General features: G+C 38.1%; 1 protein-coding gene and 1 long non-coding RNA gene across 7 annotated transcripts in view; both read left to right on the top strand.

Moving 5' to 3' along the window:
• LOC118172214 overlaps positions 1-20,087 on the top strand; it is a 28,353-nt gene extending 8,266 nt beyond the window's left edge. Inside the window, exons 2-3 of the long non-coding RNA XR_004753590.1 lie at positions 14,901-14,983; positions 19,177-20,087. This is a non-coding gene — a long non-coding RNA (uncharacterized LOC118172214). The remainder of the gene's footprint in view (positions 1-14,900; positions 14,984-19,176) is intronic.
• Positions 1-23,527, top strand: part of RORA (RAR related orphan receptor A) — a 379,776-nt gene that overhangs the window by 227,639 nt on the left and 128,610 nt on the right. The gene's annotated exons all lie outside the window — the stretch shown is intronic.

Genomic DNA, 23,527 nt, shown 5'->3' with positions numbered 1-23,527 from the left:
TGTTTTGGTAAGTTATGTTGTAATGACCTTCTATCACATATGCTGCTATTCTCCATTTGAAGTTTGATTTTTAGGAGAGGTTTTGAAATAAGGATAGACATTTTTCTCATACTATACATTCTTCTTGACTGAGCACCACTGGTACGCAGGAAGTCAGTGTCTGTCTTCAAACTGCTATGAAGCAAGACTAACAATATATTGTTTAAATAAAGCAGATTTTTTTTTTCAAGTCAACAGAAGGCTAGTTTTACAAGAAGAAAATCCATCAGGTTAGCCACAACTAAAGAAGCATTTTATTTATTTTTTTGTGGTAAGCAGACACTGCTGCTGTAACAACAGGAATAATCTAGGACTTGTGACGTTACAGCAGTTAATACTTGCATAGCTATTAGCAGAAGGGTAGTTACACAACTTCTAGGAACAGTTGTTAACAAGATGACTAAAAGAAAACTTCTTCCACTAATGTCTGCATCTATGTTCTAGCTTGGAAGAGGATTGTGTTTTTGATATAAATTTCTCAGTCATCTCCACTGTGAAGCATTCTTGGAGTGCGTGAGTGGGATTCTTCTCAGATGAAACTAAATTGCCAGGTGTGTTGTAGTAGTGCACCCAGTACGCATCCAAACGCCAGTGAACATCCAGCTCATGGGACTGGACTAGAGCTGGTCTGAAATAATCCCAATTGGCACTGATGTGTACAGTGTGGATGTTGGAGTTGTCAGTGGAAATGCTTTTTACTCTACAGATATGTTCCCATTGCACCACACAATTTTTTTTATGTAAACATCATCTCAGGCATGATAAAAGGGCAGTATGTTTTGTTTTGTTTTGTTTTTGTTACAGAGCCAGGTTCCATCATGAAAAAGAGTACCTGAAGCCCCTGAAAACCCACGGAGCTTCTCAAATGCTTGAATGCGACCCGGCTCTGGGAGTAGATTCCAAACCGTTTCAATTTCTGACCTCTTTGTTGGAGCTGACTGCACATCATTTATCTTGCCAAGTCATCATGGCTGGATCTAAACAACATTTTGAATTCACTTGACCTTATGTTCCTCTTTTAGCCTAAGGTGGTTTTTAATTAGGATTGGGACTGTGGCAAATAGTGTACAGAAAAGCATAAGCGCATGTTCTAAGAGTAACATGCTTTTTTGTTGATATTTGAAGAGCCAAGCTGCTTATTAGAGTAGATAGATTGTCTGTTGCATAAAGCAGTATAATATGGGGCACATAGGTAAAGAGTTATAAATGTAAATGGCTAGGATGCCGCCAAATTTAATGCCCAAAAAATTGTTACAACCTAATGGTGGCCTAGTTTCTTTCAGAAATTAATTGGTGATGGAAAAACAATACCTTTTAGAAGATTTCACAATTAACTGACCTTGCAAACACTTGCTATTAAAACTGAAACTGAAGAACTCCTTGGAAGAAGCAGAGCATGGCAAGGAGAAGATAAGGTGTTATTACTACAGGTACATGAGTGATGCAGACTTCCCTTGCGTGTGCCAGATCATGACATTTGAGTGAGATGTTGAGAAGCGATGCAGGTGATGGAGAAAAAGCAGCTTCCTTGCAGGCTGGGGTCTTGTAAAGTCCAATAGGATTAGCAAACGTTGGTTACCTTGTGGGTAGTCTTCAAATTAGGAACAGAAGAGGCTGAAAGGAATCTAACTTGAAACTAGAGCTGTTAGGGAAAATAGATGCATCTGTTCAAAGAATATACATTTTTGTGTAACAAGATTCTTCTTTTACTAGATTTCCATTATATAGTGAAGGACATTACCATTTCAAAGGCCCAAGTAAGCTTCTGGCTAGCAGAACCACCAGCATTATTTCATTACAGTCTGTTTGCTGAAATTGAGTCTTCCTGTTGTGGTTTTGACTTTTACTCTGCATAAGTATAAAAGGCTTTATTTCTGGCATGCAGTCTAACAAAGCAATTATTGTTATTTACCTCTGTTCACTCAAAGAGGACCACTTCACATAGGCTGTGCTGCGTTTGACAAAGCCTAACGGTATTGTTGCTGCTGCCTTTAATGATTTCTCAGGCTCCAGTTCACATCAAGGAATATTAATCTCTTTTCCTGACAAAGCTCTAAGCCTTGATTGAGTGAGAGTTTTGCATTTTAAATGGACAAAGTTCATGCACCATATCAGTTTTTACTTTACATGGCCCTGAAGTTATTTATTAGTCTACTTTTGTGTAAGATAATTTTACTTCTGAATTTACAGCTTTTGTTGTGGTTTCCACCTTCACTGGGAGGTTTAACATTTAGCATTATTGAGAGAGTTCAGTGACCTTTGCTTGAAAATCTGATGGTAATTTATAAAATAGACCCTACCAAATGGAGTACTTACATGATCTGAGGTGCTCCCCTGTCCAAAATAAAAGCCTCTGGGTAAAATAATTGATTTTTTCTTCCATCTTAACCTTTCTTGTCAGACTGAGTTTCACTTTCAGATGTATGTTTTGACTGGTTCATCAATGTATATTCAGGAATAAATTACAGTTACCTGCAGAAAAACATACCCAAAGTCAGTGCAGTGTAACTGAAGGAAAAAAAAAAAGACTCAAAGAAAGCAGTCACACAGAGATCATGGGCTAAAAATACGACAGCTGGTTTCTCTGCACCCAAATAAGTGAACATCTCATAAAATGATCAGTGGAACATGCCATAAAGCCTATAAGTATAACCATTTGTGGAAATCATTTTGAAATGAGTGCTTCAAAGCTATAAAAGGTGTGGGAAAATACTCGTGCAGATTATAGTCCTTGCAGATATGGTCTTATGGCTACTTCAAACAGGACAGATGACGAGCAGAGGATGATTTGAGGTTAGGCAGCCAAAGAGACAATTTGGACTATGTAGGTGAAGTGGTGTGTCCCACTGGAACTTCTCTTCATTCTCTCAATATCTAACCACATACAACAACATGAAGTAGATGAGTACAAGTCGTGCAGGATGATTTGGTATGCAATGTGTCTGAGAGAAGTAGGCCCAACCTGACCCGTGTTTGTGGTGAAGCTGAAGGGGCATGGATACTTAATTTTGCTCATTGTGCCTCCTGGAGGCCTGCGTTCCTGGTAGCTTGTGCTAATCTTTCATTCACTGGAAGAGATTAGGTAAACTGGGAATAACTGGGTTTATCTCAGAACCATCAGGCGGTGCAAGAGAGGAACAATGAAGTTGGCTCTTCACATGAAATGATTTTTTATATTATTTTTTAAAGCATTGAGCAGTTGAAATGTTCTTGGGCAGAACGTTTATCTTTTGTTGTCAGTTCTTTTTCCAACAAATCCCTGAAATGCTCATACTGTTTTATATTCTCAGTCACATCAGATAAGTGAAGTTGGTGAAGAGGAAGTTGCAAGACACAATTAGCTGTCTTTTGTTCCAGATCTAGTTCAAGTGGGTTTTATATCTGGTTATGCACATTGAGGGTATCTCTAACTACACGCTTGCCTCTTATCTTACAGAAATCTAAGCACTTCCAGTGTTAAGTCCTTCAGGGGAAAGATCTCTCTGGTTTTAACAGTACTTGATGCAAATCCTGGAATGCATTTTTCATTTTTATTTATTACTAATGCCAATAGTGTAAAAGATTCAAATGATTTTTTTTCAGTGTCTGTACCTTGCTAAATGCAGTAAGATGCTGTGAACTGTGATGACTGTCTGAGTGAAAAAAACATAATTTCCTGTTTAACAGCTTGTGTTTGAAACTTCCTTAATGCCTGGCCCCATGCATTGTTTTCAAGGCATTTGCACAGCCCGTGTATCACTTTCCTTCCCACTGCACTGGTGATTGTAGGAGCTGCTCCCATTTGACGAGTTGATTGAGTGGGAATGAAATGTAGAGACTGTGGAATGTGTTTTATAAGCAGCCAAAGCAGGCTTGGGTCTCACTCCCAAACTATAAAATAATCTCCAGGTGAAATGAGTTGCACGCCACTCTAAACCAGAATTTGTCTAGGTAAGTGGTTACACTTGAGGGGGTTAGCTGTCCCCTGAATATCTGAGATCACATCTCTCTCTACATGTCCCTTAAAACTGGCTTGAGTGTGTATTAAAATGGCCTCAGTCTTTTCCAGTAATTAAATTCCAGCAATTTTGTAAGAAGTCATTCACATAGAAGTCATTCGAGAAGTCGACTCAATACTGTATTTGCTCCTGAAGGAACTAAGGATGGTCAGCCATCAGCTCTTGTCCCTCAGAGGTCTGCTTCAGTTACAAACGTGTATGTTAGTCAGGGAACAGGAACAGACCCTCATGATTAAATAAGAAAGCATGTGGCTTTCTTCAGTATCTGCAATACTGAATCCTGTCTGTGCAATGGCAATAGTTTGCTAGTTTACTTTTTCTTTTGAAAAGGTCAAATTCTTTTAAATCACAAGCAAATTCATCAAAGTCAAAGCATATAAGTAGGAAAAAGGAGGAATTTGTTAGAAAGATTATTCTCTGTAAATAGTTCACTCAGGTGTAATCTGCATATTATGGAGTGAGAGGCTGAAATTTTTCTCCTATGCAGAGAGATCGAGATGCATCTCAGTTGTTTATAGGTCACACTGATTTGCTTCTGTAAACAGAGTGGCTGAGGAGTACATTTCATGACGTGATGCAGCTGTCTTCAAATCTAGCAATGCTAGAGAAACAGAAAGTTAACATATCTACAGATCTCCTACCTTTGATTAATAGCCTGGCGTTTTTGATTCTTGAGGTTCCTTCGCTCTCTGAGCATATCTCTGGTCTATGCTTACCTGACTAGTATTCCAGGCTTGTATCACAGACAGTTCCTCACTCCATAAACCACATAATATGACTCTTCCTTTCCTGTGAACCTGAAGACATACCTTTGGAATCTGAGGAAGGACAAAATCTGGAAATGGTCCCTGAGCAGGAGACAACATCCTCTTCCAAGAGCCATGTTTCTGGGCTCTCGTAGCATCACAGGCCAGCGCAGCAGCAGCAGCTTGAGAACTGTGCTGTGGTTGGGGTGCTTGTGGCAGCTGGTGCTCAGTAGCATACTTGCACTGCATCCAGGGAAGGGCACTGGATTGAGCCCCACCCAGGATGCCACTGAAGAGCTGTGTTTTTTTAATCATCCCTGTTCTAAAACAAAGATATATTTTTTTTCTACTTCAGGTAGCTTTAAAACATTGAAGAACATTTCCAATGTGGAGTTACAAATTTTTCTCCCTGTTAGCCTGCATATCTCTGTATAGTGGCCTTCATTTGTCATGGGAAGTCAACATAATCTTTTTCTTAAAGAGTAGCCATTTAATTGATCCAGCCATTATTTATATATGTACACCAAAAAATACTGGGTCACTTTTTTCACTTTTGTTTCCTGATACATGCAAGTTAGTGTTCTAACATTGTTATTTTCTAGTTATTACCAAATAGAATTTGATTTCTCAAATTCTTTAACTGAAATTAATAACTGCTCATTTTGATGAAGCTGCTCTTTTAGTAGCTGTGACTTAAAATCACTAGCTGTTAGTCTCCTGGTGGCCATTGCCCTATCTAGGTATCCTTGCTACGTTTATAAATACAGTGGTTCAAGCAGGTGAACTCATCTTTATTTGGTGTCGGTATGTTACAGTGTTATATCAATCACAGCAAAATATTTCAGTGTCAGGCTCCTGGCAATGTAATAAGAGGACTGTGTTTAGCAGAAAAGAGGCAGAAAAAAGGGAGAAAATTCCTTGATAATCTATTAGTCTGCTCCGCTCATCTCAGTCTGACTGTAGAGTGTGCAGCTGCTTAAGCAGGCACCACCTTGAGTTATCCAGGGCAAAAGTCTAATGCGAAGTGGTAATGCAACTGCTAAACTTGTAGTAACGAAAACTTTCCATCATTAGTTGCATGCTGTGAGCACGCAGCTTGGGTGCATAATGGGGTGTGCTTGCTCAACATTCAAAGCTGACCTCGAGTTCATTTACAAGACGACAATTTTTGCTCTTTTCTGATGTTTCAGTGTTAGTTGTTTACTATATTTGCTCTTAATTATTTGTTGTATTATGACAAGAAGAAGGCATTAGAAATGACAGATCATTAATAAGATGATTCTGTGCTTCATTTCACTGCTGTGGGCATTACTACCTTGTAAGATAACTGGCAAAAAGAAAAAGCACAGACAAGTGTGATAATTTCATATGAAAAAATCACTAAAGCTGCAGTCAGTGTTTCTGAACAACACAGAGAAATTGATGTCTTAAATAATAATTACTCTCACATTTTATACCTCCCAGTTTCAGCTGCCTGCTGGTGTAGACTGCATTAGAAGCTTAAGCTGCCTTCAAATTTAACTGGTATTATCTGAGGAATGCAACTATCAATTCAAATGATTCAGTAGCTATGTTAAATATTATCACATTGAAAATAGAGGAGAATATCGAATGCCTCAGGGTGATACTGCTTTTGTATTATTAAATATTGATTGAGAATGTGCAGTTAGGTTAAGACAGGGCTTCAAAAGGAATCAAAAAGGACTGAGATTTTCAGAGCCTACTCACTTTTGGAGATGCTCAGTTCTTGCCCAATTTTTTTGAAGGTAGAATAGCTCTTAGTCAAACATCATAACTGATATAAGACATCTTGCTACTAGTGGCTCTACGAAATGTTACCACACCTAGACAAAGGTTCCTGATGTGGGACTTAAGCCTATTCTTTAAAAAGTAAAGTTTGGCCTTTTGACCAGGGTTAAATTCTTGCTTTGAAAATAATACTTTTTTTTTTGGTTAGCCAGAAGGAAATTAGTGTCAATCACATAGATTGCCTTTTGTGTTTTCTGTTTTCTCCAGAGGAGAAATGTGTTTGTCCAGAGAGTAGTACATGCTGATCACAGTATAGTCTCCAGATCTGTGTGCAGCCAATATTTTCCCACAACAGAAATCAAAACCCTCAGTCCCTATCTTTCTGAGTTCAAATGACTGTTAAAATATTTTAAAAACATGCTTCTTTCTGTTGCAGTATAGGCAAAGCCTTACAGACTACCGTCCTTTGACTGGGCCTGATTTTGGGAATAATGCTCTCCAGATGTTAATTATGTGAGAATCTATTGACCATTAAGGACTAATTAGCAAGATTTTACTGATAATGAAGGAATTTAAGAAAACGAGGAAAACTTCATAGTGCACTATGAAAAATTGTTCAACAGTGATTTCTGATGATACATGTTCTTATTTATACATCTGAATCTAAGAGGGGAGCAGGGTGCTTTTATATCTGTATAGTGTGTGTAATGACTAGAATGAATCCCAAAGATGGGAGGAAAAAAAAGTGACATCTGTAGATGCCTTCTTTTGAGGGCAGACTTCAGACAGGCTTATTGCTGGATCTTTTTGTTCCTCCAGACCAGTTGTAGAGTCATCTACTCCTTAGATCTTCTTGCTCCAGATTTTCTTGTGAAACCTTTGCACGTATCAAAATCTCAAGGTAGTTTGGGAATTTTAGCTTTGTACATAAATGACTAGCCTTCATCCAAGGGAAAGCACCTTTTAAGGCTTGCTTATTTTCTGCAGCTTGGTAAAACCTCAGGCTTGTTTGTAAGTCATCAGAAATGTCGTAATGATGTGTGCCCAGTTGCCCAAGAATGGACATGAGTGCAAGGAGGGGTCTGCCATGGAAGGTAAGTACGTTGAGAATTTAGGTTGCTACCTTTTATAATATCCCACATTTAGTAAATGAAATATGGATGGAAGGCATTGTAAAGAGCTATAGCCAAGTTTGCTGAAATGGGTACATCACACCAATTTGTACTAGAGATTAATTTCGCACCTAAATAGAAGAGACTGCAGGGAAAAAATTGAGTGGGTGTACCACCCACCATTGTCAGAATAAAAGGAAAATAAAACGATAATCAGAATGGCTGATGACAAAATAATTCAAATAAGTGAATATTTTATCTTACCTCTATAAATGAGAGTTAAACTGCTACATAAAAGGTAGCTACCAAAACTAAAATAGCTGTTCAGAAAAGACTGGCAAGAATTAGCAATCAAATCATTGTTCATGTGAAAGTTATTACAACTTAAAAAAAAAAATTTAGATCAGGGTTAATTATAATATGATGCAGTAGTATAATTAGTATTCTTCCTATGGAGGATTATGGGTCCTTCTAAATGCCCTTTTTGATTGCCTTCTTCCCTTTTTTAATTTCCTCCTTGTCCTTTTTGATTATCTACCCCATGACCCTCAGGGCTCCTAAATGTAATACAATTGAAATAACATTTTTGTTAGAGGTGTTTTTTTATAGGCTATTAACCTCTTGCTTACCAAGCACTAAGAAATTGTTTTCTGAGAGCGCTCCTGTAACCACAGAGGGACACCTTGGTATCCCTGGAGTTTTTATGTATTGTGTCTTTTTGCATGTCCTCAAGCAACCTCTGAGGATCTGTCAGGAACTCTTCTGCATGAGAAGGAGCAGAGTAAGAAAAAAGAACTTCTTTGGAGTGTATTTTGCAGCTTGGCAGCATGAGATCTATTTGATTTTTTTATATTTCCAAGGCTCCTTCAACGGTCTAACTATGAACATTAAGGTTTAACATAAGAGACCATTGCTAACTGTTCTGTAATATAATTCTGAGACTATTCCCTGTTTTGATTGTCTGTAAGAGCTATAGGCTGAGATCTTTTTTTCCTATATTGTTCAGTTAGTCATTTCCATGGAATCCTTAGTAGGACAGCAGGACCTGGACTTTGGTCCATTTTGTATCCCATAAGAAAAAAAGATTATTTTTTGCTACTTTTGCTCCAAATGAACCAATAATTTGTACAGTCTTGCTCAACAAACATGCCCGTTTTGTATATTTCTCTTAGTGCTAATCTTTTTTTTTTTAAGTTCACTTTTTAGAAGGAACATTGTTTGCACCTGGATAACAAGATACCATTGACTTCTTGATGTGCCTTTCATCTAGAATAGGATAATTCAGTTGGAAGGGAACTTCATAGATCAAGTTCAACAGCCTGAGCACCTTTGGGCCAACCAAAAGTTAAAGCATATTCATGGGGACACTGTCCAAACACACCTTGAGTGCTGACAGGCGCGGGGCACCAGCTTCTTCTAGGAAGCCTGTTCAGTGTCCAACCACCTCACGGCACAGAAATGCGTCCTCGTGCCCTGGCTGAGCCTCCCCTGGTGCAGCTCTGTGCTGTCCCTGGTTCCAGGGAGCAGAGCCCGGTGCCTGCCTCTGTGGTTTGCCTGCTCAGGGTGCTGCAGAGAGCAGCCAGGTCGCAGTGAGCCTCCTCTTCTGCAGGCTGGGCAGCCCAGGGGTCCTCAGCTTCTCCTCACACATCATGCCTTCCAGCCCTTCTGCCAGCTTTGTTGCTCTCCTCTGGACGCTTTCAAGGATCTTAGCATCCTTTTTATACTTCGGAGCCCAGAACTACATGCAGTATTCGAGGTGAGGCTGCACAGGTGCTAAATACAGCAGGTGAGTCCCCTCTTTTAACCAGCTGGCTGTGCTGCATTTAATGCACCCTAAAATGTGGTTTGCCCTCTTGGCTGCCAAGGCCCACAGCTGGCTCATGTTGAGCCTGCAGTCAGCAGCCCCCCCAGCTCCCTTTGTGCTGAGCTGCTCCCCCAGCTTCTCACCTCCCATTCTGCACCAGGGTCCATCATCGCTCCATCCCAGGGGCAGAACCCATCATTTTCCTTCACTGAACTTCATGCTGTTGCTAATTGCCCAGTGCTCCAGTCTGTTTAGGTCCCTTGTAAGGCCTTGGTTCCCTCAGGAAAGTCCATGCTACCTCACAGTTTAGTATTGGCAGAAGACTTCCTGAGGATGCCTTCCACTCCTGCATCCAGATCATTGATAAAATACTGTTTTAGAAAACAGGCTTTTTGATAAAAGCTTTGTTCTTTAAACACCTTTCAGTATCCCCCAGGATAATCTCAGTAACTATCCCAGGGACTGAGGTTAGACTAACATCTCTGTAGTTTCTTGGATCTTCTCTCATGCCCTTTTGGTAGATGGGCACAATGTTGGCCAGCTTCCAGTCACAGGAGCCTCCCCAGGCTCCCATGACCTTTGTTAAATTGTTGAGGGGTCCAGCTATACCGACTGCTAACCCCCTCAGTGTTCTGGGGTGAAACCTGTCAGGCCCCAGCAGCTTGTGAATGCTGAGCTGATGCAGCTGTTCCCTTCCGATTTTGGTGACCGCAGATGGAAAGTCACTGCTTTTGGTGACATCAGTATTATTCATTGTACTGTATAAACCTAATGTGTGATGGCACCTCAATATGCAGAGGCTGGTTGTTAATTAAATTAAGTACATCTTTTTGCTTGTTTTCATTTTGCTGCTCCTGATGATTTTCTTGTCCTTGCATGAGACTCGCTGAATTGGGCAAGTGCAAAGTGCAGTCAAGGTTCCTCTGATACCAGGCAATAACCCTTCCTCTATCCAGTCACTTGAACAAAAGCACCATGTGCATGTCTTCTGCTCTTTGCAAGGCTGAAAACGTAATGCTTAACACCTTTAAGTTTTCCCTTTAGGATAATTAGCATTCTAATATTTAATGGTCATTGGTTTCTGCTCTGCCAGTAAGTGGACTGAATTACGTGAGTTCTCAATGCATCCTAAATGGGATTCTAAATTGTAATTGAGAACTCCCTTTATAAATAAGATCATGTTAAGACTCTCCCTGAGAATATGATGTTTTCTTTGTGTAGAGATAGCTTCTCTTATGTTTCACTGCAGGTATTTTCCCAAACAGGTTCAGTTAGGTACTCACATAGATGGTGTTTTTGTACAGTGGTGCTAATACAGTGGTATTAAAGCAGATCTATTACAATTGATAAAGAATATATATAGTGAATTAGAACTTGAGAGAGCTTTCTACTCTGTGTTGGCTTGTGTCAAATATTAATCAACAATTACTTCATCCATAAAAGTGAGAATCAAAAAGAATTAATGTGAAAAAGCAGTTACATGACAGTAAATCAAGTCTGATTGCTTCACCATCTTGTGTAGTGCTTGCTCCAACTAATCAAGGATGTAAGTTAGGGGCTGGGCTGGATGTACGAATGCATCTTAGAGCCTATTTTTTTCCCAATGTGAAGGACTTAATATGAGTTCATCCGAAGAAAAAAGCTGGCAAGAAAGTGCTGTCAGTTATCCATACAAGAGCTGTGTGGTGTTGGTGCTGAACAGATCTGAGGAAGGAAATCCTAGTCAAAGATAGCAGAGGCTACACAGTTATTTTCCTGTTTGGAAGAAGATACTGATCATATTTTAGAGGAAGTATCAGAAGTTAAAATGATACCTTTTGAGCTGAGAATACTTGCATGTTAATTTATCTTTCAATACTTGATATGTTTTTTTGGGAAAAGAAGCAGCCACCTTTTTCTGTAGCCCAGAACTTTCACACCAGTACAATACTTTATCTTGTTGCTCTAAGAATGACAACACACATTTGGCATAAATTGTTGGTTGCCACATTTAAAACATTCCTGGGTGTCTATACTCATTTTGAAGTGCTGAAGAATGAAAAGACCAGTCTTTCAGGCTGTCAGATCTGGAAGCCTAAGCAGGAGGAGAGCAGGGAAGTTTTCCAGTGATGCATCTCAGCAGAGACCTGTGGAGTGCTGAAAATTAGTAGCTTGGCACTGGTAGCCTGTGAAACCTCTCTATTAGCACTTCACGGGGAGAGATGTTGAGCTATGAAGTTATGGATCGCGATTTCACTACAGTTCAGGTTTAGTTCCACTTCTCATCCTGTCTTATCCCTCGCTCTGTCCTAGAATGATGTAGTGTGTTTGGTCAGTTTGTATTATGTTTTTGAAACTGAAAGAAAATGGATCAAACCATGTGTTGTTCTTGGAATACGTTGTCAACTTTGCGATGAAACAGCTGTGTATGCAAAGCTCTCAGCTTGTGTTTCTTGGGACTTAAATGCCCTTGCCTGGCTTTACTGGATTCTCTCCTTGATTCCAGAATAAGCAATTGCCATTTCCATTTTTCCTACTTATAAAAAACACCTACAGCAAAAGAGCAACAAAAAGGAAAATACAGAAACAAAAGCACTACTTGAATTCTGCATTTGTATTAGCACAAACAGGATATTCCCAGCGTTGTAGACTTGATACTTTTAATTCTGTTAACCAGAACCCTAGGTTTTATTTTCTCACCAGATTGTGAATAGATAGAGGCTTTCATGGTGTCAAGTAAAAACATATGCTGTTATCCAAAACCTGACAGAAATAAAGGTTAGACTATGCCTGGGCTGTCTTTGTTAGCCAAGGCTGACTGTGGTTTGTTTCCCATGTGGATTGCATCCATGTTGCCTGGAAAAGGTGTGGGAGGCTAACTTCAAGCCAGTCATTATCTGTGGCTGAATTTTTGGGGTGGGCAAATGAGATAACTGAGTCAGGACTTGAGCAGGAGTGTGGTAATGTGGAAGGCTGGGGGGCCCACTTGAAAATATGGGCATGAGGAACCCACCTGAACTGCCTGCCAAGGTACCTCTGCAAGTTGTTTTGGCCTTTCTGCCCTGCCTTCTCAGCCCGTACGCTGTGCCTGAGGAGATGTCTTGCCAGACTCTGGGTCAGGAATGAATTTGGCTTTTTCTGTTCTTTTGGAAGGTAAACACACAGAAAAGTAATTAAACCATTTTAAAAAGTGGTTTTTATTTTGTGTCTGCATTTGTTTTACAATGGAGACACACTTTCTGGACTTGTGTGTGAGTGTTGTGCAAATGTGATGGTAATAGGACTATATGCCTTAAGTTGTGCACTTTTAATTTATTTCCTAATATGTGGATATAACCTAAATGTTGGTTATGAGTTCTGCTTGGAGATTTTTGCGTTAAACAAATGACAAGTAGCGGAGCTTCTAGAGTGTTGAGGAGTATTGCTGGGGAACGCATATGTGGTTGTTCATCTTCTAAGGCTTAATTTAAAAGCTGAGCATTTCATAGGCCTTTTGCCATCTCTTCAGCTGTTTCTGTGGAGGACATGAAGGTAACAGGATAGGCCCAGAGTTTCCTTCTGACCTGTACTGTCACTGCCTGTCTTCATGTGGTTATGCAGCAGGTGAACTAAGTTGCAGCTTGGAAGGCAGATGGGCAGCAGGATCTTGACAGGCCTAAGTCAGCTGCTGCTTGTATATCTAAAAGGGAGAATTTAATGTATGCCAAGCCTGAAAATGAATACTAAGTCTTCCTTTAGTCAGGGACTCTGCAGAGCTTTTGCTTTTGAAAAGAAAAGCCCTTCTCAGGGATAAGTGGTGTTTCCTGTTGCTGCTACCTGTTTTTTTTTTTGTTTTTTGAAAGTCAGTCAAATGGTTTGACTCTAGCATGCTCTGCTTGACCAACAGATAGTGTTTCTGACACTTGCGCTGTTGCAATATTATCAAAACAAAGTGTCTCAGTCAATGTGTGCTTGTCACCTACGGCATTAGCTAGGACCCAGCAGGTGTTACCTTGTCATGAAATGGGAGAAAATATTGTATATAAGACAATTTTCCCCAAATTGAAACTCTCAGAAGATAAGGAACGCTGCTTGAAACAGAAACCACAAAAGGTGGGAAATTACAAATTACAGCTATTAGTCATTCTTTACTGGCAAGAGAAGGCAATGAAAAACCCCACATGTTCAAATATGGTGTGACAAATACAGTGACTTTTCTTAATAGAGAGGGCAGTCATCCTAGGATCTGTTAATCTTGAAAATGGGTATACAAAGCAGGCAGCAATGGACTGCTCTTTTGAGACAGAAGGTTTTGGCATGCATGATAAGTTCTTTTATTCCTTTGGTATATCTTGTGTTGATATGATTATGCAGTTGCTCTCCTTCCCTAAATTTGCTCTGGTTATGCCCTGGGTATACGAAGTGGTCTGTATTTATGACTTTCAAACAGTCCAAATGTTAAATTATGATAACATTGCTACCCCTAAGAAAAGCTGGGGAAAATGTTGAAGTGTACCCAATTTAACATGAAATGTGAGATTTTAACAAGACTGCTTGTTATGTTGCTCTGGATATAATGAGGAATTGTCCACCTAAATGAGGTAAAGTTATTGTAATATTTAAACAACAAATATATATACATATTTAAAACCTTAATAAGCAGGCAGATTTCCTTTCAGTGTATGAAAGCATTCCAGACAGAAACAAAGGTAGGAGACTGCTAGGAGAGAATCTCTTAACAAGCTGATCTTTCAGAGATATTTTTTTTGTGCAGTAAAGAACATGAAAGCCATATTTAAAAATTTAAAGCCTTGATATGTTCCAGTTCTGTGAAGCAGCAGAAGGAAGAACCTTCTCAGTGTTATAATTCCCTGTCCAGCAGCTCTTTAAATTAAGATATTTATGACAGCTGTTTGCACTTAATGAAATGCATGTAGACATGGCCATTAATTACTGCTTTTTTTCCCTGTTATTACTCATATTCGGTGAGTCAGGTAGTTATGATCCTGCTGTTGTCAGTGGAGTAAATGCACTTTTACTTCCAGTAATAAAAAAAAAAATAATAAAAAAATAAAAAAAATAATAAAAAAAACACTTTCTGCCTCCCTGTTTATCTTTCCAGTGGCTGAGAATTTTGTGGAAAAAAATATTCAACAGTAAGTTATGGAGTTTTTTTTTTTGTAATGCAGTCATTTAACAGTCTAAAGTTGGCAGTGATCCCATCCACCTTAATCCTCTTCACAGTTTGCAAGCAGTCAGCCGAGAGCAAGAGTGCACTAGGCCTTAATAGACTCTAGTCTTTGAACTGTGGCATTTGCGTTTAGCTTCCAGAACTGGTCTTAAGTGCCTATTAAAACCCTACAGTTTGGTTTCATTAATTAGAGACTCCTTTCCACTGATTTGTGGAAAATATTGGCCAACTTGTTCTTTCAGCTCAGTAAATATTTATACAACTCCTGTATGATTTTTAGTAATGAATACTGCTTCTTTTCAGTGCATCCAAAAGAGGCTGTTACCACACGTTAACAGGCTACTTGTCTGACCCCTTCTGAGCATGGCAATACAGGTTAGGAAGAGGTAAGGAAATAGGTAAATTTAAATCTCTGCATTTCTGGAAGATTTTTTTCCTGGGCTTCACTTTGCTATGTCATTATTTTTTCATCATATTTGCCAGGAGTTTGAGTGGAAAATGAAAAAGACAGTGAAGAGCAATTACTAATTTAAACCAAGTAGCCAGTGCTATCATGGAGTATCTGTCCAATAACTGAATATTGTGCTGTAGTGATGTTAGGAATAAATCAGAATATTTATATGAGCTTTTTGTATTAGCACCTTTCAAATTTAATCCTATTTATCCTTACCCATAGAATCAGTGGGAGGCAATATTATCCCAGTAATGCAGATGTGGAGTAGAGATTGAATGCCTGGCTCAAGGATACATTCAAAATCCTTGCCTTAGACATAGTGGTAAAATCACCCATCAGTATGGGAAAATACATATATTCACACGTACATATTTAACTGCATATGCAAATATGCGTTTCCTCTGCACACAAGTAAAGGTTGGGACCTAAGCATTGAATTCCTTTATGGAAACATCACAGAAGCTGCTTAGAGTATTTCTCCCATTTTTTCAAATAGTAATTAGTGGACTCTTTCAGAATTTCCCCAAATTTTACCCTGTTTTTTTCATTGTTCACTTGTTTCTACTATGTCCTTATCTTTTGATTCAGGCGCTACTCTTAGTTACATTTATGCAGTGCTATTGATGTCAGAGTAAAATGCTATTTTTATGTGATGCAACGTAGGCAGTAGTTTCCTTGGTTTCTCATTATTTAATGTATGCAATTTGGAGAAATAAAAAAAAAAAAAAGCCAGCTCTTAAAGAGTTGTTGGAACACTAGGTTCGCATCTTTGTGGGAGTATGAGGAAGAGCATAAATATTTAGATTACAAGAGAATGCTGAACTAAATCAGTTCAGTTTTCTGCATTATGATGAGGCAGAGCCATAGTCCTGTCTCTTAAGAAGCCATTTCTTAGGTAGCAAGCTCTTCTGTTTAAAACTGTAGAAAACAAGAGCTGCTTGGAAGCATCTCATCATTTTTTAATGTGTGCAGTAAACTTAATATAACTATAATGAGCATGAGAAAGTATTTGTTCATTTTAGTGGAGCTCAGCTGACAATTTTTTGTTCAGTTTATTACACACATTAACTAGTAGAGACATTCACCTAGAGGTGTTTGTTACAGGCATCTCAAAAGTCAGTGTGATAAACCATATTGGTGACCTTAAGGCACATGCTAAATTAAGTAGCTGTTACCCAGCAGCTCAAGAGTTCAGTGTTCCATCCCTCTTGGTCACGTTGAAGTTCATGGTAGTTTCGGTTGCAGAAGGGAGTGTGTGGTGGCCCCACAGAACCTTAGATTGCCTCAATTGTGAAGTCCTCTTTGAAAACAATTCCAAAAAAGACCACCTATTTTATTAGTCCTTGCCAAATCTGATAGCAGACCAGAAGGACTAATTAATAATGCTAGCTTGGTTGTGATAAGTATGCACAGACTCTGGCTGTGATTTGACGATCCTTCCCTTCTGCGAAAGATTGCATTTCAACCAATCTGACCTATTTTATAATTTAGTTGCTAAATTTCCTGTATTCTGAAAAGGATCTTTGGTCCTGGAAGGATGACAGCTATAGTTACAGAACTCCAGAATGGCAGGCTTTTGTTTTCTTAAATGACATTTTTTTGGGCCTTAATAGGGGTCTTTTTTTGTGGGTATCACCACTGTCTAGGGATAATTATATGCACGTGTTGCATGCAAAAACAGTAAATAAAGTAATAAATGCAGTGCAAAAAGTAAGAATCTTATACCAAAAGTCTATAAATATTAATCATTTTATAATGGAACAGCTTTGACATTGATTACTGTCATGCAGTGTTTTAGATGAACTTGATGTTTTAGTGCTGGGAATACAAGAAACCTTAAGAAAGAGGTGTCATTTTCTTACCGGCTTTCTACATGTGCACCGAAGAGTTCTGTTCACCAAAGAGCTCCATTCAGAGCTTTTGTTGAGTTCAATTGGCAGTGTAACTGGCAATATTTTTAGCTGTTTCAGCACAGAACAATACTTGGCTGCTTAAAATTTAAAAAGTCTTTTAAGCACTTGAAGTTTTTGGATGAGGTTTTTGTTGTTGTTGTTTTGGGTTTTGTTTTTTGTTTAGCTTTAAAGTCAGACCGCATGTATAAGTTTTATTGAGGAATGAGCTTAAAGAGCTAAACTCACACTCACCACCGTCTTTAGATCTAATTCAGCTTACTGTGAGATAAAGAGCAGTGGCAGAAGATAGACATTCACCCTGCTGCAGCTTGTTGGATTAAAGAGAACCCTTTGGTACGGAGTGTTGTCAATGCAGCAACTTTTTGCAAGCACTAAATTTACTTATAAAAAGTTATTTTTTAATTGCCCCGGGACAAACCCTTGCATGTCATGTTCTTGCCTGGAGAAAGTTTTTATATGGAAATGCATTTTTTTAAGATGGTACAGAGGATGTTGAGAGTTTGTCAAGCCAATTGATCCTGCAGAGAATGTGCTGACTTTCAGTATGTATGGAGGATTTTTAAAGCAGCTGAGCGAAATCCCTTCTCAGATAAGATGCTTTCTGTATTGTCAGTGAAGAGCATCCTCAAATCGAAATAGCTCAAACATAATCAAATCGCCCTTCCTCAATCCCCTGCCGTCTCTTCCCAACCCCCTATGTGAGCTATCCCCAAAAGAATAATCCTGGCAGTGATGTCATTAGAATGAATTTACAGACCAATGCTCAATTTTCTTGTCTTTTGCTAATGCTGTAAATTTGAGCTATCTATGTAAAGGAGTCAGGTTATGCTTTTCTCCTACCCTTATTTAGTTTCCCTGCAGCTCTGAGAATAACTAATGTGGGATTCTTTGGATCTTTTTTTTTTTTTTCATATTTTTCTTTCTTTTTCTTGTTTTTTTTTTCTTCTTCTTCTTTTTTTTTCTTTCTTTCTTTACTGCTATACAGCTTCATCTTGCTTCCAAGCATTTCTTAAAGCTCTCGCTGTGTTCCTGAGGGGACCACTGTCTTCAGGGAACAAAAAGTTAAAGATTTTGTTCACTAATTGCAAAGATGGTCATGATTTTTGGTGGATGTTGTGGATGGTGATGAAATGCACCAAACAGAATGAAAAAACATTTGTTTTAATCAAATTTCTGTGTTTACCCAAAATAAAGGCTTGTGATCATTGTGATGACTGGGTGATTTTGACCTGTAGAGTTGAGCCAAAAATACATCAAGATTTAGGTCCAATCTTAAAAAGTTTATCATGTGAATTTACCAGGCAAAGAGTGGAGATACAGGCTGAATGTGTCTGTTACGTTGATAGGAGACTGTAATACACAAAAATGGAGCGAATTTTGCACAGTCATTAGAGAAATGGATGATGAGACAAGAATGTGAGTTCAAGTCTCTTGATTCTGGGTGCAGTAGTTCAGGTCCAAACTAATTCTCCCTTTTCAGCTCATACAGTTGAAATTTTAACCATGTAACTTCAGCCTGGCAGGTTCAAGCACGCAGTGTCAACCATATCAGCTCATTGAATTCGTAGAAACAGGTCTCTTCCCACAGGCTTACATTTAAGAAGAGAGTTCCTGTTAGTTCGTGGTTCCCATGAATTTAGCACGCAGAGGAAAAAAAGGCTAAAGTCAGTCCAAAATGTTCTGGAGACAGCATTTTTGCATGAGACTGAGATCTAAAATTAACACAGATTTTTTTCTGTGCCAAATTAATGTACATATTGAAAGTGATAAATAATTGTTTGAAGTACTCCACTGCATTTCATCAAGTTTAGTGTACAATAACCAAGAAACCTTCTGGGTCAGAAAAAAAAACAAATGGACAATAAGCCAGATAGGACAAACTGAGAATTGGTAGGCAATAGGCAGCTTTACCAATCACATTCCACAAATACGTGTGTGAAGCCTGCACGTACTGTTGTAGGAGTTTTCGAATGGCAGATACAACACACAGATTTACTGTCTCACACTGTGAACAGGAACGGATAGTTACCTATCAACAGAGCTGCCAGAGGACTGGACTAAAAAGTGCAGATGCCCAGTTTTATTTTTCAGATGATTATAGCTGTGGTGTGATCATAGTTTCTGTGTGCAGTACACATATCTACACAGTATTTTAGAATACTTCTTAACGTAATGTGATCTTTCCTTCCTTCCTCTTCCTTGTCTACAGCAGGTATTTTCCTACTTAGGAGTAGAGCTTTTTGGACATCAAGAGTTTCCCTTAATGGAAGACCTTTCCTACTGAATGAAAGGTTCTACTAGGTCCAAGATCACAGGAAGCATAGTAAGTTTGCAATACAGTTACAGGCTTGCTTAGAGCCCTGATGTAAGAGAAAAATACAGCTGGGTGGTATCTGTGCTCTGTAATTAGTTACAAGGAATAAAACCTTATTGTATAAGAATAAAAGGGCCTCTGTGCTGGTAAGGTAAACACATAGTTTTCAGGGTACTGATTCAAGATGCTCTTTTTGACTTGTCTTTCTGAAATGCTAAACACCATTTTTCATTATATGTTATAAAAAGCAAATGGACTCTATTCTAATTTATGTTTTATTGCTTTGTTTAGTGTAATTCAGATATTTCATAGCAAGTTTTATTATAGAGATTGTAAAATATACTTAAGGTCAAAGGGTTATTAACACCTTACTCTATTTCTTAAGATGTGTAAACATATTATGAACTGCATTAAATTCTGGAACATAATCTTTTTTCTTTTTTGAAGAATGAAGGTTTTCCCTTAGACCCGAAGTATAAGGAACTGCTCAGAACTGTACCAGCTATCACCAACCATCACAGCAGTGCGATAAACACTGTAAAACAGCTGGCATACTAAACATGGAAATGAAAAGCAGTAATGGTCTTTAAGAAGAGGGGGCGAAGAAAAACTTAAAAGTGTGTGCCACCAAGGTTAGGGTATAATTATGCTAAATGAATGGAGTTAGGTGACAAATTTCACTAACTCTGTTTAGATTTGTAGCATATACAAGACCATATATGGCTTCTGTCTTGAATAAAAAAAAATGTGTTATGTTATGGACCTCTTCTATTTGAGGTTGTTTTCAAATTATTACTTCAGATTTCTTTGAACCAAAATGATCTAATGGGGATTAAACATGTTTTCTAGTACATTAACTTTTTAAATAGAGGAAGAATAGACTGCCCTTTTTGACAGACCTACCATTGAGGTAGGTCATAATTTTCCTTTATCACTTGTAACTGGCACTGAAAATGCTAGGTGAGTGAAACTTAGCAATTTTGATCATTTCTATTGTGCTATAGTATTAAATAATTGTTAAAAAGGAGCAACAAGTGCAGTATTCACAAGCTAGCTAAGAGGGAATTAGAAATTTGTCAAAGTTCTGCCAGGAAATGTAGTTCACATCAGGAGCAACCAGTTTATTAATTTTGCTGGAGTCGACAGAGTTTTCTCCAGAGTGTTCTCCCCTTTCCTGAAATAAATTTAGTGATTTAAACTCAACTCTCCAGGGGTCTCAGCACTGAAGGAGTCTGAAGTGTTGAAGTGCTACTTGTGCTATATTCAAGTCTCAAGTTTTGCATAAACTTCTAGCACAAATCCTTCCCTCTTTCTATTTTCCCCTCATTCATCGAAGCTGATCAAGAAGACATAATAGAATCATATTTCTTTTCCTCATGAGAGCAAAGCAATGAAAAGTTGAGATTTAACCTCAGTATATTTTGAAAGAAAAAAAGGGAAAAGTTACCGTGATGGGAGGCTGCTTGAAAAATTATAATTTTTGCAACAGTCAATCTCAGAAGAATAATGAAAGGCAAATGTACAAGTACATTACAGCTAGAGTATTCAGTTGGGATAGACAAAGTAATGACTAAGAAATCATTTTTTTCTGGATCAAAAATATAACTGTATAAATACTTAACTGAGGAACTGAGCAAAGAAAACACACTCCTTATTGAAAATACTGACAATTTTTCAATGAAATGTTAAATAATCCTATGGTTGTAGTAAGAAAGATATCTAAAGTTGACTTCATTTAATGCACAATGGGCCAAACTCATCCAAGGTGTTAAGTAGATGGAAGGCTGCTTTAAGTCCTTGGAGTAAACCAAGGAATTCATTCTGCATAATAAACTTCCTTTGTGATTTTGAAAGGGCTTGCACAACAGAGAAGTAGCTACCTTATGAATCAGTTGCCATTTAAAATGATTCAGAAATACAGAAAGCAACACTGTTCTGTACTTAGTTCTGTACTAATATTTATCAAATACCATAGGGTGATTTGACAAATTTACAGGAAAAATATTTTGTGTATTTATATATATATAGGTACATATGTAAACAAGATCCTATCTGAGTACATATGATAATGTCATCTTAGCATGTTGTTACAAGAACCACCTTTAGAATAGAGGCCCAAAGTTCAGTTCTAAAATATAAATCCATAATAGCATGAGATTAGCATATCGTTAAAAATTTGCTTTTGTTGCTTATCTTGTGATATCTCACTCATCTTGATGAAGTCAGAAACCGATTGTGAAAGATGCAGTAAGAAAATCCTTTCTTGTAGTTTTTGAATTAAAGTTGGTGCTCTAACCAAGGCAACCCAGTTTACAAATCCATGACTTGCAATTACATAACTACTTGGTTTCTGTTTCTTTGTCTGTAAATGGCAGATAACATTTCCTTTTTAAGGGTATATAAAAGCTAACTTGATGATGTGAAGTATTGCAAAACTGTCAACTCAGTAACACCAAGGAAAACATAAGAAGTACCCATGATGGAGCTGTGTTCTTTTTGATGTGGGATAAATCTTCACATTGTTGAGTTTGACTGAATATAATTGTATTTTTCACTAAATGCCTCAGATCTTTGCAAACATTGCAATTCTACTTATAGTCAGTCACAGAAGTCATTCAGTAAAGTGCAAATTTGTAAATGGATTGTAAGTTATGTAAGGAATTAGCAAAAAAAAAAAAAAAGTTATTGTAGCTTGCAAGCATATCACCTTGTATGATATTCCTGCTTGTTCTCAAAAGTTAACCTGGAGTTTATTGTGGCTATATTTGGATTGAAGATCTCCCAGAGCAACTTGTTTGTCAGAGCAAATGGGGTTGATAAATCACTTGATAGTGTCCTTCCCCCTGCCACTTTTTCCATCTCTGTAGAGAAGCCTCAATCTCTGGTGTATCGGGGGGATTGTGCTAGTCAAAATGCCATCTTTCAACTAAAATATGCAGCAAGTTCCACTTCATAAGTTTTTTACATCCTTTTTCACCCCAATTTTACAGCCTGGCCAGTTCCTTTCACTGCCATCAGAGTGGTGCATTTGAGTAGTCTGTGGATGCATCTCTTCTTTGTCCCAAGTGACCGTCATCACAGAGTTGACAAAGCAGTATGTGTAGTAGGACAGTAGGAACTGCTGGAAGGCACTGGAATGTGATACTGCCAAGACATAGTAAGTAGCAAGGTGCTCTTCTCATTGGTATTAGCATCCTTCTGATATTGATGATTGGTTTTGTCCATTGTCTTCATTTTGTCTAGCAGTTATAAGACTATAGAAGCTGAAGACCACATTAAGACCATGTCTAGTGTTCTGGATTTTTATAAGGACTTCTATTTGCCACAAAATGATTGGCATATGTGATAACCACTGGCTTCAAGGGGCAACAAATAGCAGCATTTTTATTTGGTCATGCAAAAGAATGACTCAACTTTGAATGCACTAGTAATTTGTACATGATTTCCAATTTAATGGTTAGTGTACAAATTACATATTTCAGAGAAAGGTTTTACAAGAAATGTGTGGAGTTTTTTAATTATTAGGTAAGTTTTGCTGATTTGAAAGAACTTACATGTGAGCATTCTTTTTTTCATGGTTATTTCTGAGAAGCAAGTAGTTAAGACTGACATTTTAATTGGTAATGAGTTTTTGAAGTCACAGTGATCTTGATGGTCTCTTTATTTCAAGAGAAGTGAGTGTCTGACTGAGACCAAAAAGAGGGACAACACATTGATATAACAAACTGGCAAGGCATTTTGCAGCACACTTATGAACCAAGTATTTTGCATGCCAGCTTTGATTTAAACTCATGTAGGAAAGAGGATAGATGCACAGATGTAGAATTGAAGCTCCTGAAATCCAAAACAGTTATGTCTTTCAGATTTGTTTTTGGACTTTGTTTTTATTTTATAGGAAGAGTTATATACACACAGCCATTTAAAACTATGTATATTCCTATGAAAGAGCAGCTCAGAACATGACCCTGTATGTTTTCCTTCCTTTCACCTGAAGAATCCTTGGGGTTCAGTGTCACGTTGACACACAGAATCAACCTGATGCTGACAAGTCACTTTCATCTTGAGTAATGGGATATTATATGGGGTTTAATGCAAATAATTAAACTAGATGGAAATTTGGATGATGGGAAGAATGGAATGTTGCATCTAGTGACACTTCTCTAAAAGAAATGCCAAGAAATGGTACATAGTTGTATGAGACAGACCTGGACAAAGATACCCCCAGGGCATGTACAGACTTCAGAGAGCT

Source organism: Oxyura jamaicensis, chromosome 10, assembly GCF_011077185.1.
Source record: "Oxyura jamaicensis isolate SHBP4307 breed ruddy duck chromosome 10, BPBGC_Ojam_1.0, whole genome shotgun sequence".
Classification (NCBI taxonomy): Eukaryota; Metazoa; Chordata; class Aves; order Anseriformes; family Anatidae; genus Oxyura; species Oxyura jamaicensis.
Note: the sequence above shows the minus strand (reverse complement) of the source record. Positions and strands in the feature narration are given on the sequence as shown.